Source organism: Equus asinus, unplaced genomic scaffold, assembly GCF_041296235.1.
Source record: "Equus asinus isolate D_3611 breed Donkey unplaced genomic scaffold, EquAss-T2T_v2 contig_583, whole genome shotgun sequence".
NCBI lineage: Eukaryota > Metazoa > Chordata > Mammalia > Perissodactyla > Equidae > Equus > Equus asinus.
In genome coordinates this window covers 336,367-349,201 of record NW_027225275.1, presented here as the reverse complement: position 1 = coordinate 349,201, position 12,835 = coordinate 336,367, and the positions used below count along the sequence as shown (strand labels likewise).

The 12,835-nt window shown below is 37.9% G+C and overlaps 1 pseudogene; it reads left to right on the top strand.

Moving 5' to 3' along the window:
* LOC139044071 (centromere-associated protein E-like) overlaps nt 1-12,835 on the top strand; it is a 79,770-nt pseudogene that overhangs the window by 14,631 nt on the left and 52,304 nt on the right.

The window sequence follows — 12,835 nt, the reverse complement described above, 5'->3', positions numbered from 1 at the left end:
TCTTTGAATGTTTTAAAGAAAGAAGTATCTGAGACAGGACTCCAAAGCAGAAGTGTGTAATCACCTGCTCATCACTGGAGGTCTCCACAGAGACAAATAATTTAAATCTTTGACTTTCTTTTAATGCATTAAGAATATTTGCGGAGGCTTTACAGTGTTCTGAGCCCAGGACTGGGCTCTGAGATTAAAAGAGTAAAGAAGACATCCCTCCATACTTACTGTCTCCATGGCAACCTCCCTAGTCCAGGCCGCCTTGTCTCCATTCACATTCCTGCCCCAGCCTCCTAACTGGGCTCCTGGCTACGGTCTTGCCCCTCTCCAATCTGTTTGCCCCCCAGGGGCCCAGGTGACCCTTGAGGAAGTTCAGTCAAGCATGTCACTCTTGTCAAAGCCGTCCAATGGCTTCCCATTGCATCCCAAAAACCCGCTTCTGTACCCTATCTTGTCCCATCTCTCCTTCACCAACTCTGCCACACTGCCCTTTCCATTTCTTGAACACACCAAGCTCATTTCTGCTTTGTGACTGGTGTGCTGGTTGTTCTTTAATCTGGAGTATGGTTCCCTTGGTCTTTGCAGGGCTGGCTCCCTCTTCTCCGTCCTTCCAGATCTTAGCTGAATTGGGGGACTTCCCCTGCCATCCTGCCCAAAGAGCCTGTCCTGTCCTTTCCTCTTCCCACTTCTAACACTCTGTTTAAATTGTCTGTATTACGCTTAACATGCTATGTTTCTTATTTGTTTGTCTTTTTCTCTCCTCTCACTAACTTCCTCCTCCCCGAGTCCCACCCTGTGCAGAACATAAGCTGAGAGCAGGGTCCTCATTTGCCTGTTGCGCTGCCGTATCCCTAGCACCTAACGTGCTGCCTGCAGCACGACAGGCAGTCAGTTCTTTCCAACAATATTTGTGAAATGGAAGAGAGGCCCATGGTTTTAAAGATGCTACAGTGTGGTCAGAGACGCAAATAACTAGCTCAACACAGTAAGTGCTATAATAACCAGTCATATCTATAAAGACCTCTGGGTACACCGTTGAAAGGTCAATTCATTCACGGTATAGGGAAGGAAGGATCAAGTTGACAAAGCTACACTGGGAAGGTGGCAGTTGCCTTTGGTCGTGAAGGAAGAGTAGGGGCAGACTAGAACATCAGAATCAGCGAAACACAGGGAATGGCAAAGGGTAGCTGTGCATGGTGTGGAGGGCATAGTCCGTAGTTCAGCCAGAGTTAAGAGTAACTGATGGACAGAAATGAGGCTAGAGCAACACAAGTGCCGGATTATAAAGAATCGTATTCACCATGGTAAGATTTCGAACTTTGTGTAGGAAAGTGAACCTATTCTGGCAGCATTATGGAGGAGGTATTATAAAGAAGGAACAAGATGTTGAGCTCAGTTTGACTCAGACAAGGGAAGGCTTAAATAGTGAGGTGAGAAACAAGGAAACAGATGGGGTGTTCAGATAAACCATGGGTTAAAAATGTTCTTCCAGTACTTTGGATTTTATTATTTCAAGTTACACTTCCTAAAGGTTTATTTTCATCTCCTGCAGAATTTGGTTGATCTTGCAGGCAGTGAAAGAGCTGCTCAAACAGGTGCTGAAGGTAATGAAAACTCATGAAATATTTTGGTCTGAAAGTCCTCCTGTTCTTTAACAGAGTAAAAGTGCCACCATGCATTTTAGAGACTAATAAAGTAATGATAATTTTGTGATAAAAGTCTTTAACAGAAAAAGCAGCTTCCTTATCTGGCTTATTATCTGCTTTGTGCTGCTGTAGCGTTAGTTAAAAAGATGAAACTCTGTCGTTGACAGGATTTATAGTTGGAAAGCTCCTGAGAGTCCCATGAACACCATAATCAGTAAGGAAATTCAGAAAAGTGGCAGGATACAAAATTAATCTATAGACATGAGCACCTCCTAACACAACAGCCGGTTGGAATATTTAATGTACGAAAAGACCCCCTTTGCAATAATGACTTAAAAGGAATAATACCTAGGAAGAAACTCAACAAAAATTGTATAAGACCAAAATAAGGAAAACATTAAAACAGACCTGAAAGAGGTAACCAAACACTGAGACAAATGAAAACGCATACTTAGATGGGAAGTTTCAGAACCATAAAGATGTCAGGCCTCTCTCTGTGTTAGTTTCCTGCAGCCTGACATAGAGACACTCAGCTGAGTGTGGCCTGTACCCACCACACCAGTGGATCCTCAGACCTGTGAACAAGAAATAAATGCCTGTTGCTTTAAGCTGGCTTGTTAAACAGCAGTATTCCAGCAATAGCTGAATAACGCACCTGTGCAATAACTGCTGTTCAGAAGGATTTGTTGCAGTATTTTTTGTGTACATGGCAGATTGAACACCTGCATGTCCCTCAGCAGGGTGCTAGGTAAATAAATTCTGATACATCCATACAATGGAATTCTATGCTGTAAAAAAGAGTGAAAAAGACCAATGTTTACCAATAAGATAGATGATATATTGCCAAGTGAAAAAAGCAAAGTGCAAAATAGTGTGTATAGTATGTTACTATTTATGTAAAGAAGAAAGGGGAAAAATTAATACGTATGAACTTGTATTTCTAAAAATCTCTAGAAGAATAAACTAATAATAGTTCTTGGTTAGAGCGATAGGAACTGGTTGAAAGGAGAATAAAGTGAGAGAAACCTTTTTCAGTAGACTTCCGTTTAAGACATGTGAGCATATTAACAGTTTAAAAATAAGGACTTTTGGTTGTGAACCTCTAGGAACTAACTTGGTTGCACGTCATTAGTTGCCTGTATTGGAGGTTTGGAAAAATAGATTTGAATTGAGGAGTTCGAGGAGCTCTTTTAGGACGTGGTGCAGACATGGGCTTTCCTGCATTCTTATTCTTTTCTTAGTCGTCTTTTTCGAGCTGTTTCTCTTGGGTGAGAGCCTTTCTGCTTCACGTGATGGGTGGGAGGAAGGGAAGGGCGCCTGTCAGCAGTGGGAGGAAAGGTGGGCGCAGATCTAATTTGAAGCACAGACTGTAGCATCTGACCCTGCAATTTCTAATTTCTCCCATAAATTACTGATAAATAAGTTCATCATCTAGTACAGGGACCAATTTGTTTTCTTATTTATTTAATAAATGCAGGTGTGCGACTCAAGGAAGGCTGTAATATAAATCGTAGCTTATTTATTTTGCGACAAGTGATCAAGAAACTTAGTGATGGACAAGTTGGGTAAGTTTGTCCCATTGTACATTTACCTATTAATGCTTACGTTTTTCATTAGGTTGAAAATTATGATATTTCAGTGACACTCAAATAAATGTACTGATACCCCTGTATGTTCAAAAGCTTCTGTGATTCTATGAGCATGCGTTGCTTCTTATATGTATGACCGTGACCTACTAAATTTACTTTATATTTTAAATATTTTCTAGTTAGTAGTTTTGCTCTGCCTCAAGTAACCAGTAAAGAATGAATTTTTTAAACTGTAGCAAATTTAAGGTTCTGCGTTAAAAATAAACCACTTTTGTTATATAAAAAGTTTTACTCTTTTTCTCCCCAAACTCATCTCTCACTAAGTGGTTTCATAAATTATCGAGATAGCAAATTAACACGAATTCTCCAGAATTCCTTGGGAGGAAATGCAAAAACACGCATTATCTGCACAATTACTCCAGTGTCTTTGGATGAAACCCTGACTACTCTCCAGGTGAGTTTGATTTTTATCTCGAATCAATATGGGGGAAATCATCTTTCAGAAGGAAAAATTAGCTACTAAAATTAGGTGTAATTTTTTGTAATTGACATAACATACCTGTTAAAATAAAATTGGTGTGTCTACTAAATAGCATTCCTTAATCTTCCCAAACTTCAATCATTCATATCCTGCCTCCCCAATTTTTGCCACATCCAACAATATTTTATTGAAATTGACTTGATTTTTTCTTAAATAACTCACTTTTTAAATTTAACTTATTATAAAAGGAAACTTTCTATCAGTCCCATAAATGAAAAACTGGTTATCACTTGGAACAAACAGAAGGTGACCCAAAAAATGGGTGTGCGTGTTTATAACAAAATAATTCTTAAGTTCCTGCTAACAAATTGTTGCCTGCCTTTGCCTTGAGCCTAAGGCCTGTATTTTCTGTTTTCAAAAGAAAAGAAGAATGAGAACTGTCAGTAGAATAGCTGTCTCAATGAAGGGTTCAGTGTTATTTAATGGGCACCCTCACGTACCCAGTTAAAGTTACTTTTGACACTCATGCTCTAAGAAACATCACTTTAAGTAGCTATTGAGCGCTGGATCAAGGTTCTGTCAGAGAAACAAAGGTAGGAGATAGCGTTCCTGGCTTCACAGAATTTATAGTCTTATAGTGAAGATAAGACCTGTCTTCCAGCGTGATTTCCTTGGATTAAAAGTTAAGTGGCTAATAAGTAGGACAGAGTTCAAAGGAAGGAGAGGTGCTTTTGACTGGAAGTGAAGCTTCAGCGCAGAGGGAGCATTTGCCCTGGACTTTGAGGAGTAGATGGATTCCAGTGAGCCAGGGTGTGTAGGCTCTCTGTTGGCATCTGTCTTCAAGATATTTCTCTGACCCTCCTGAAGACTAGTGGCAAAGGTAAGTTATGGACATTGTTACAGGGACGTAGAATGCTGTGTGTTCAGAAGCTGTAAGCCACCTGGGAAGCTTTTACTGATGTTTCTTTACAAAAGAAAATTACAAGAAACCTAAATATTAATTAAACTAATCTTTTGGTGTCAACGTTTAACACTCTTGTATTTTTTCCCAGTTTGCCAGCACTGCTAAATATATGAAGAATACTCCTTATGTCAATGAGGTGTCTAGTGATGAAGCTCTCCTGAAAAGATATAGAAAAGAAATAATGGATCTTAAAAAACAATTAGAGGAGGTATGTATGAACTGTGTATTTCAGTAAAGAATAGAGATGGATTTAGAATTGAGATCTGCCTACATGCCCAGAGACTCTTAAATCCTCAATATCTGAGTTCTACAATCTAAATTTAAAACAAGTAGTTTTTAACTAAGGAGAAATCAACCCGTAAAAACTTTACTATAAACTGCAAGATTTGGTTTCTTGAAATTATTTTAGATTTTGTTTTTCATTTCCAAAGGGCAAAATTTGAGATTTTCAAATGGGCCAAGTAGAGATACGTTTTTTTAAGAGATAAAAACTGTCACAAATACAGAGAATTAGGTTAAAAAGAGAGACGATGAATAGTGTTTAAAACTACTTTGTTTCATTTTACATTATCTTGAATTCCTCTTCTAGCCCTAAGATAGCAATCTAATAAGATAGCATAATTGCTTGTCATTACCATTTGTTTGTTTAAACCATCATGGTCCCCAGTCTGTAAAAAACTTACATTTTACTGATCTTTTTAAAAATGACCTAAAATGTCAAATGGCGGTCTTAGAAGGATCTCTCTTCCTTTGCTATAGGTATTCAAGTCTCTGCTTTATGATTTCTCTGCCTATTTATATATTTTTAGTCAATTAATAGAATTGCTTTAACAGCATTGATATAATCTTATACATGGCATATAGAATAGTGACATGAGGAGAAATGTATATTTTACCCTATTATAAGTTTGGGAAATTATTGATTATGGTAACTGCATATTGGTGTTCTGCAGGTAGGGCATATTTTATTTCAATAAAATTAAAATTCTCAGGCCAGCCCTGTGGCCTAGTGGTTAAGTTTGTTGCACTCCACTTTGGCAGCCCGGGTTCAGTTGCCATCCGCAGACCTACACCACTTGGCGGCCATGCTGTCCTGTTGTCCCATGTACAAAATGGAGGAAGATAGGCACAGATGTTAGCTCAGGGCAAATCCCTTTCAAGCAGAAAGAGAAAGATAGGTACAGATGTTAGCTCAAGGTGAATCTTCCTCAGCAAAAAAAAAAGAAAAGAAAAATTCTCAAAACTCACATACAAATTTATATTTTTTTAAACTATACTTTCAAGGTTTTAAAACCTACCTACATTTATTAATGTAACCCAATATTACATTCTTTAGGTTTCTTTAGAGACTCGGGCCCAGGCAATGGAAAAAGACCAATTGGCCCAACTTTTGGAAGAAAAAGATTTGCTTCAAAAAGTGCAGATTGAGAAAATTCAAAACTTAACACGAATGCTAGTGACCTCTTCTTCCCTCACATCACAACAGGAATTAAAAGTAAAATTTAAAAGACAACAGCTTCTTTTCTTCTTCTTTTTTATTATTGTTTTTTTTAATTGCAGTAACTTTGGTTTATAACAGTATATAAATTTCAGGTGTATATCGTTATATTTCAATTCCTATGTAGATTATATCATGCTGACCACCAAAAGACTAATTACCATCACCACACATGTGCCTAATCATGCCTTTCAACCTCTTCTCTCCCCCTTTCCCCTCTGGTAACCACCAATCCAATCTCTGTTGCTATGGGATTGTCTTTTGTTGTTTTTATCTTCTATTTGTGAGTGAGATCATACAATGTTTGACTTTCTCCCTCTGACTTTTTACTCTCAGCAGCAATACCCTCAAGGTCCATCCTTGTTGTCACAATTAGCCAGATTTCATCCTTTTTTATGGCTGAGTAGTATTCCCTTGTGTATATATACCACATCTTCTTCATCCATTCATCCCTTGACGGGCACCTAAGTTGCTTCCAAGTCTTGGCTATTGTGAATAAGCCTACAGTGAACATAGGAGTGCATGTATCTTTACGCATTCACGTTTTGACGTTCTTTGGATAAATACCCAAGAGTGGAATAGCTGGATCATATGGTAGGTCTAGTCTTAATTTTTTGAGCCATCTCCATACTGTTTTCCATAGTGACTGCACCAGTTTGCACTCCCACCAGCAGTGTATGAGGGTTCCCTTCTCTCTACATCCTCTCCAACACTTATTGTTTCCAGTCTTGTTAATTATAGCCATTCTGACAAGAGTGAGGTGATATCTCATTATAGCTTTGATTTGCATTTCTCTGATAGTGATGTTGAACATCTTTTCATGTGCCTGTTGGCCATCCGTATATCTTCTTTGGAGAAATCTCCATTCAGATCTTTTGCACATTTTTGAACTGGGTTTTTGGTTTTTTTGTTGTTGAGATGTATGAGTTCTTTGTATATTTTGGATATTCACCCCTTTTTTGATATATGGTTTACAAACATCTTCTCCCAATTGTTAGGCTGTCTTTTCCTTTTCTTGATGGCTTCCTTTGCTGTGCAGAAGCTTTTTAGTTTGATGTAGTCCCATTTGTTTATTTTTTATATTGTTTCTCTTGCCCAGTCAGGCATGGTATTTGAAAATATGCTGCTAAGACCGATGTCAAAGAGTGTACTGCCTATGTTTTCTACTAGAAGTTTCGTGGTTTCAGGTCTTATATTCAAGTCTTAAATCCATTTTGAGTTGATTTTTGTGCATGGTGTAAGGTAATGGTCTACTTTCATTCTTGGGCATGTGGCTGTCCAGGTTTCCCAACACCATTTATTGAAGAGACTCTACTTTCTCCATTGTATGCTCTTGGCTCCCCTGTCAAAAATTAGCTGTCCATAGATGTGTGGGTTGATTTCTGGACTCCTGGACTCTGGATTCTGTTCCATTGATCTGTGTGTCTGTTTTTATGCCATACCATGCTGTTTTGGTTACTATAGCTTTGTAGTATATTTTGAAATCAGGGAGTGTGACGCCTCCAGCTTTGTTCTTTTTTCTCAGGGTTCCTTTGGCTATTCTGCGTCTTTTGTTGTTCCATATAAATTGTAGGATTCTTTGTTCTATTTCTGTGAAAAATGTTGTTGGAAATTTGATTGGGATTGCACTGAATCTGTAGATTACTTTAGGAAGTATGGACATTTTAACTATGTTTATTCTTCCAATCCAAGAGCATGGAATAGCCTTCCATTTCTTTACATCTTCTTCAATTTCTTTCAACAATGTTTTATAGTTTTCAGTGTACAAACCTTTCACCTCCTTGGTTAAGTTTATTCCTAGATATTTTATTCTTTTTTGTTGCAACTGTAAATGGGATTATATTCTTAATTTCTCTTTCTGCCACTTCCTTGTTAGTGTATAGAAACGCAACTGATTTTTGTATGTTGATTTTGCATCCTGAAACTTTGCCGTATTTGTTTATTAGTTCGAGAAGTTTTTGGTGGGTTCTTAAGGGTCTTCTATATATAAAATCATGTCATCTGCAGCTAGTGACAGTTTCACTTCTTCCTTTCCAATCTGACCGCTGTTTATTTCGTTTTCTTTCCTGATTGCTCTGGCTAGGACTTCCAATACTATGTTAAATAAGAGTGGTGACAGTGGGCATCCTTGTCTGGTTTCTGTTCTTAGAGGGATAGCTTTCAGTTTTTCTCCATTGAGAATGATATTAGCTGTGGGTTTGTCATATATCAGCTTTATTATGTTGAGGTACTTTCCTTCTATACCCAATTTATTTAGAGTTTTTATCATAAATGGATGCTATATCTTGTCAAACGCTGTCTCTGCATCTATTGAGATGATCATGGGATTTGTATTTTTCATTTTTGTTAATGTGGTGTATCACGTTAATAGATTTGCAGATGTTGAACCATCCCTGCATCCCTGGAATAAATCCCACTTGATCATGGTGTATGAAATTTTTAATGTATTGTTGTAGTTGATTTGCTAGTATTTTGTTGAGGATTTTTGCATCGATGTTCATCAGTGATATGAGCCTGTAATTTTCTTCTTTTGTGTTGTCCTTGTCTGCTTTTGGTATCAGGATGATGTTGACTTCGTAAAATGAATTTGGAAGCTTCCTCTCTTCTTCAATTTTTTGGAAGAGTTTGAGAAGGATAGGATTAAGTCTTTGAATGTTTGGTATAATTCACCAGGGAAGCCGTCTGGTCCTGGACTTTTATCTTTTGGGAGGTTTTTGATAACTGTTTCAATCTCCTTACTGGTGATCGGTCTATTCACATTCTCTACTTCTTCTTGATTCAGTTTTGGAAGGTTGTATTAGTCTAAGAATTTATCCATTTCTTCTAGATTATCCAGTTTGTTAGCGTATAGCTTTTCATAGTATTCTTTTATAATCTTTTGTATTTCTGAGGTATCTGTTGTAATTTCTCCTCTTTGATTTCTGATTTTATTTATCTGAGCCTTCTCTTTTTTTCTTGGTGAGTCTAGCTAAAGGTTCGTCGATGTTGTTTATCTTTTCAAAGAATCAGCGCTGAGTTTCATTGATTTTTTTTCCTGGTTTTTTTTAGTCTCTATTTCATTTATTTCTGCTCTGATTTTTATTACTTCCTTCCTTCTACTGATTTTGGGCTTTGTTCTTCTTTTTCCAGTTCCTTTAGGTGCACTGTTAGACTGTTTATTTGGGATTTTTCTTCTTTGTTGAGGTAGGCCTGTATTGATATAAACTTCCCTCTTAAAACCGCTTTTGCTGTATCACATAGACTTTGGCCTGTCGTAGTTTCATTTTCATTTGTCTCCAGATATTCTTGATTTCTCATTTGATTTCTTCTTTGACTCAATTGTTGTTCAATAGCATTTTGTTTAAGCTCCATCCATTTGTGGCTTTTCTGATTTTCTTCCTGTAGTTGATTTCTAGTTTCATACCATTGTGGTCAGAAAAGATGCTGGGTATTTTTTCAGTCTTCTTAAATTTATTGAGACTTGTTTTGTGGTCTAATATGTGATCTGTCCTGGAGAATGTTCCATGTCCGTTTGAAAAGAATGTGTATTCTGCAGGTTTGGGATGGAATGTTCTATACATGTGTACTAAGTCCATCTGGTCTAATATGTCATTTAAGGCCAACGTTTCCTTATTGATCTTTTGTTTTGATGATCTCTCCTTTGGTGTAAGTGGATTGTTAAAGTCCTCTACTATTATTGTGTTGCTATTTCTCCTTTTATGTCTGTTAATAATTGCTTTATATGTCGAGGTGCTGTTATGTTGGGTGCATAGATATTTGTAAATGTTAAATATTCTTGTTGGATCATTCCCTTTATCATTATGTAGTGCGCTTTGTCTGTTGTTACAGTTTTTATTTTAAAGTCTATGTTTTCTGATATGAATATTGCTACCTCAGCTTTCTTTTCATTGCCATTTTCATGGAGTATCTTTTTCCATTCCTTCTCTTTCAGTTTGTGAGTGTCTTTAAGTCTGAAATGCATCTCTTGTATGCAGCACATATATGGGTCTTATTTTTTTTATGAAAGATGACAGCTTAAACTTGATATATAGGGAATAGAATTGGTATTCTTATATGCTTATTATATAGCTATGTGTTTCTTATCCTTTGATACAGTATATTTTAGGAAAGAACCTTTTGTGTATTTGCCTATACCTCAACAACACCTAGAACGTTCATTAAAAATACTTAACCCTGATTCCCATATGAAGAGATCCTAATTCAGAAAGTCTGGGATGTAGTCAAGGAATCTATTTGCACTATACTTCTTATGAAATTCTAATGAAATTGATTAGGTGATTGGAAACCACAGGTGTCTAGAGTATGTGGTAATATTTTCTATTTAATGAAACAGAAATAGTAATCTCAGGAAAATTTATCTAGACTATAAATCAACATAGTAATCAAAATTCTGGCTTCCAGTCTGTGTGCTTTTGTTTTTACCAGAGTAGGGGTTTATTTATCCAGCAGATGTTTTGGGGAGTGATAGTGTCATGGTTAAGAGAATGGCCTCTGGAGCTGGACTTTCTGGATTTGAATCCCAGTTCTGTCAATTCCTAACTCTCGACCTTGGGCCCTTTCTTAAATACTTTTTGCTGCAGTTTCCTTATCTGTGAGAAAGCTTGATCCTCACCTCATAGGACTGATGTGACAATTAAGTGAAGTGATATATAGAATGTGCTTAACACTATACTCTCCATACAGCAAATCCTCAATAAGTGTATGCTGTTAAGATTATTATTAATAGACGCTACCTTTAAGTCCACCATACCAGGTAAATGGAAGGCATCAAAACCATCTGTTGGCTCAGCCATGAGTAGGAAACAGCCCAAGGAAAGGGGTAGGGAAAAGTATGCCGGTTAGACATCTACATGTACAAAAGCTTGGAGTCGTGAGAAAACATATTTCTTGGACTTAAAATATTCTGGTGGCAGGGGCATTTAAACCACATTGTAGGATTCGAACATTGCATTATGCTAAGGATATGGGAAAGCCTTGTAGGTAACATGATTGGAATTGCTGTTTAGAAAGATGTGGCTACTGTGTACCTACAATTGATTGGGCCTCCACAAGGCTTGTGGCTCTGGAGATGGAAAAAAATGGGTAAATTGGAGAGCTATTTGGGAGACAGACTCGACAGAACTTTGTGATTGTTTCAACATGGGGACATGGAAAGGGAGAAGGAAGCATCTAGAATGACATGCACACATTACTGGGCTTGCTGGATAGCTGGTAGCAGTATTTGTTGAGTTAAGGAACATTGAGTGAAGAGCAGTGGAGCTGTCCAGTGTTTTATTTGGGTCAGCTCTAGTTTAAGGTGTCAGGCAGTTGAAAATGCAAATATATGAAAATCAAGTGAAAGATCTGGGATGGAGATATCAATTTGGGCATTAACTACTGCAAATCCAAATTAAAGTCGTGAGAATGGATGAGCTTGCTCTGGGAGCATGTTGAGAATGAAAAGAACAGAGGGCCAAAGATAAGATCCTCCCAAACAACTTTTTAGGTAAAAGCAAAAAAGAGGAATGCCTAAAGGAGCCCAGGTTTAGCTCTAGAGTTAAGAAAGAAACCAGGTGAACGTGGTAAACTAAAAGAAGAGAATGTTGCATAGAGAGGTCACATTCTATGTCAGTGATGTCACGTTCTGCTGAGAAGTTAAATAAGACAAATATAGACTAAAACTTTTTGGATTTAGAAACAAGAAGCTCCTTTGCAAAAACAATTTGAGTTATGTATTGGGAATGAAAGCCACCTTGCAGTAGGCTGAGATGGCCCAAAGGCGTAGGATCTTGAATACAGTAGAAGGGTCTGGCCTTAGATAGAAGGAGAAACACTCCTTCATTATAACAAGGACAGAGGAAAAGGGTAGGAATCAATGCAAGTAATGCTTTTGTAAGTTTAGGCTTGTATTTTCTTTGTGAAATAGGAGGTTTAATTTTTCTTCTGTGGTGGCTGGAGATGGTAGAGACACAGTTTGTAGACCTGCTAAGGGTTTGAAATAGTCTCGCCTTTGTAGGGAATGGAAAAGAAAGCCAACGAGGGGGCAAGGAGTCTTGCCAGGCAGCCTTAAGGGCCCAGGTGATGTTGGTAGCCAGTCTTCTGGCTGTCCACACAGTGTTCAGGAGGCTAATAAAAGCTCAGATGGCAGTGTAATTCATCTGAGTGTACATTGTGATAGGATAGGTGTGGGGAACACAGAATGGGTCTAATAGTTTGAGACCATTGACCCCAAAATGTGATTGAACTGGTGATCTATAGAATCTAAGATGATGGGATGAGAGCCCAAAGGTAGCTGGCAGAAAGAAAACAGTGGATCAAGAGACTAGATGTCCCTCTTAAGCTAACTAGCTATAATGGGATTAACTGAATCACTGGGGTGGAAGGAGTTCTAGGTTTATGAGTTTCAGATGACAGGGTCCAGTGGCTTTGGGAGCGAATGGAGTTGAGCTGAAGGTCATGGGAATCAAGGATTTATATATGAATGTGCTTTTGCAGAGCAGGCTGTGGAAAGGGCTGGCCATTTCAAGCAGAAGCCATATATTCTGGGGACAACAGATAATCTTGACAGGCAACGCAGTGGAATGGGTGGTGGATAAGGTCTGAAGTTACAAGCATGGGCTCAGCCACCAATTGGCTGTATGACTGTACACAACTCATGTAAACTTTTTGGACACTCAGGCATCTATA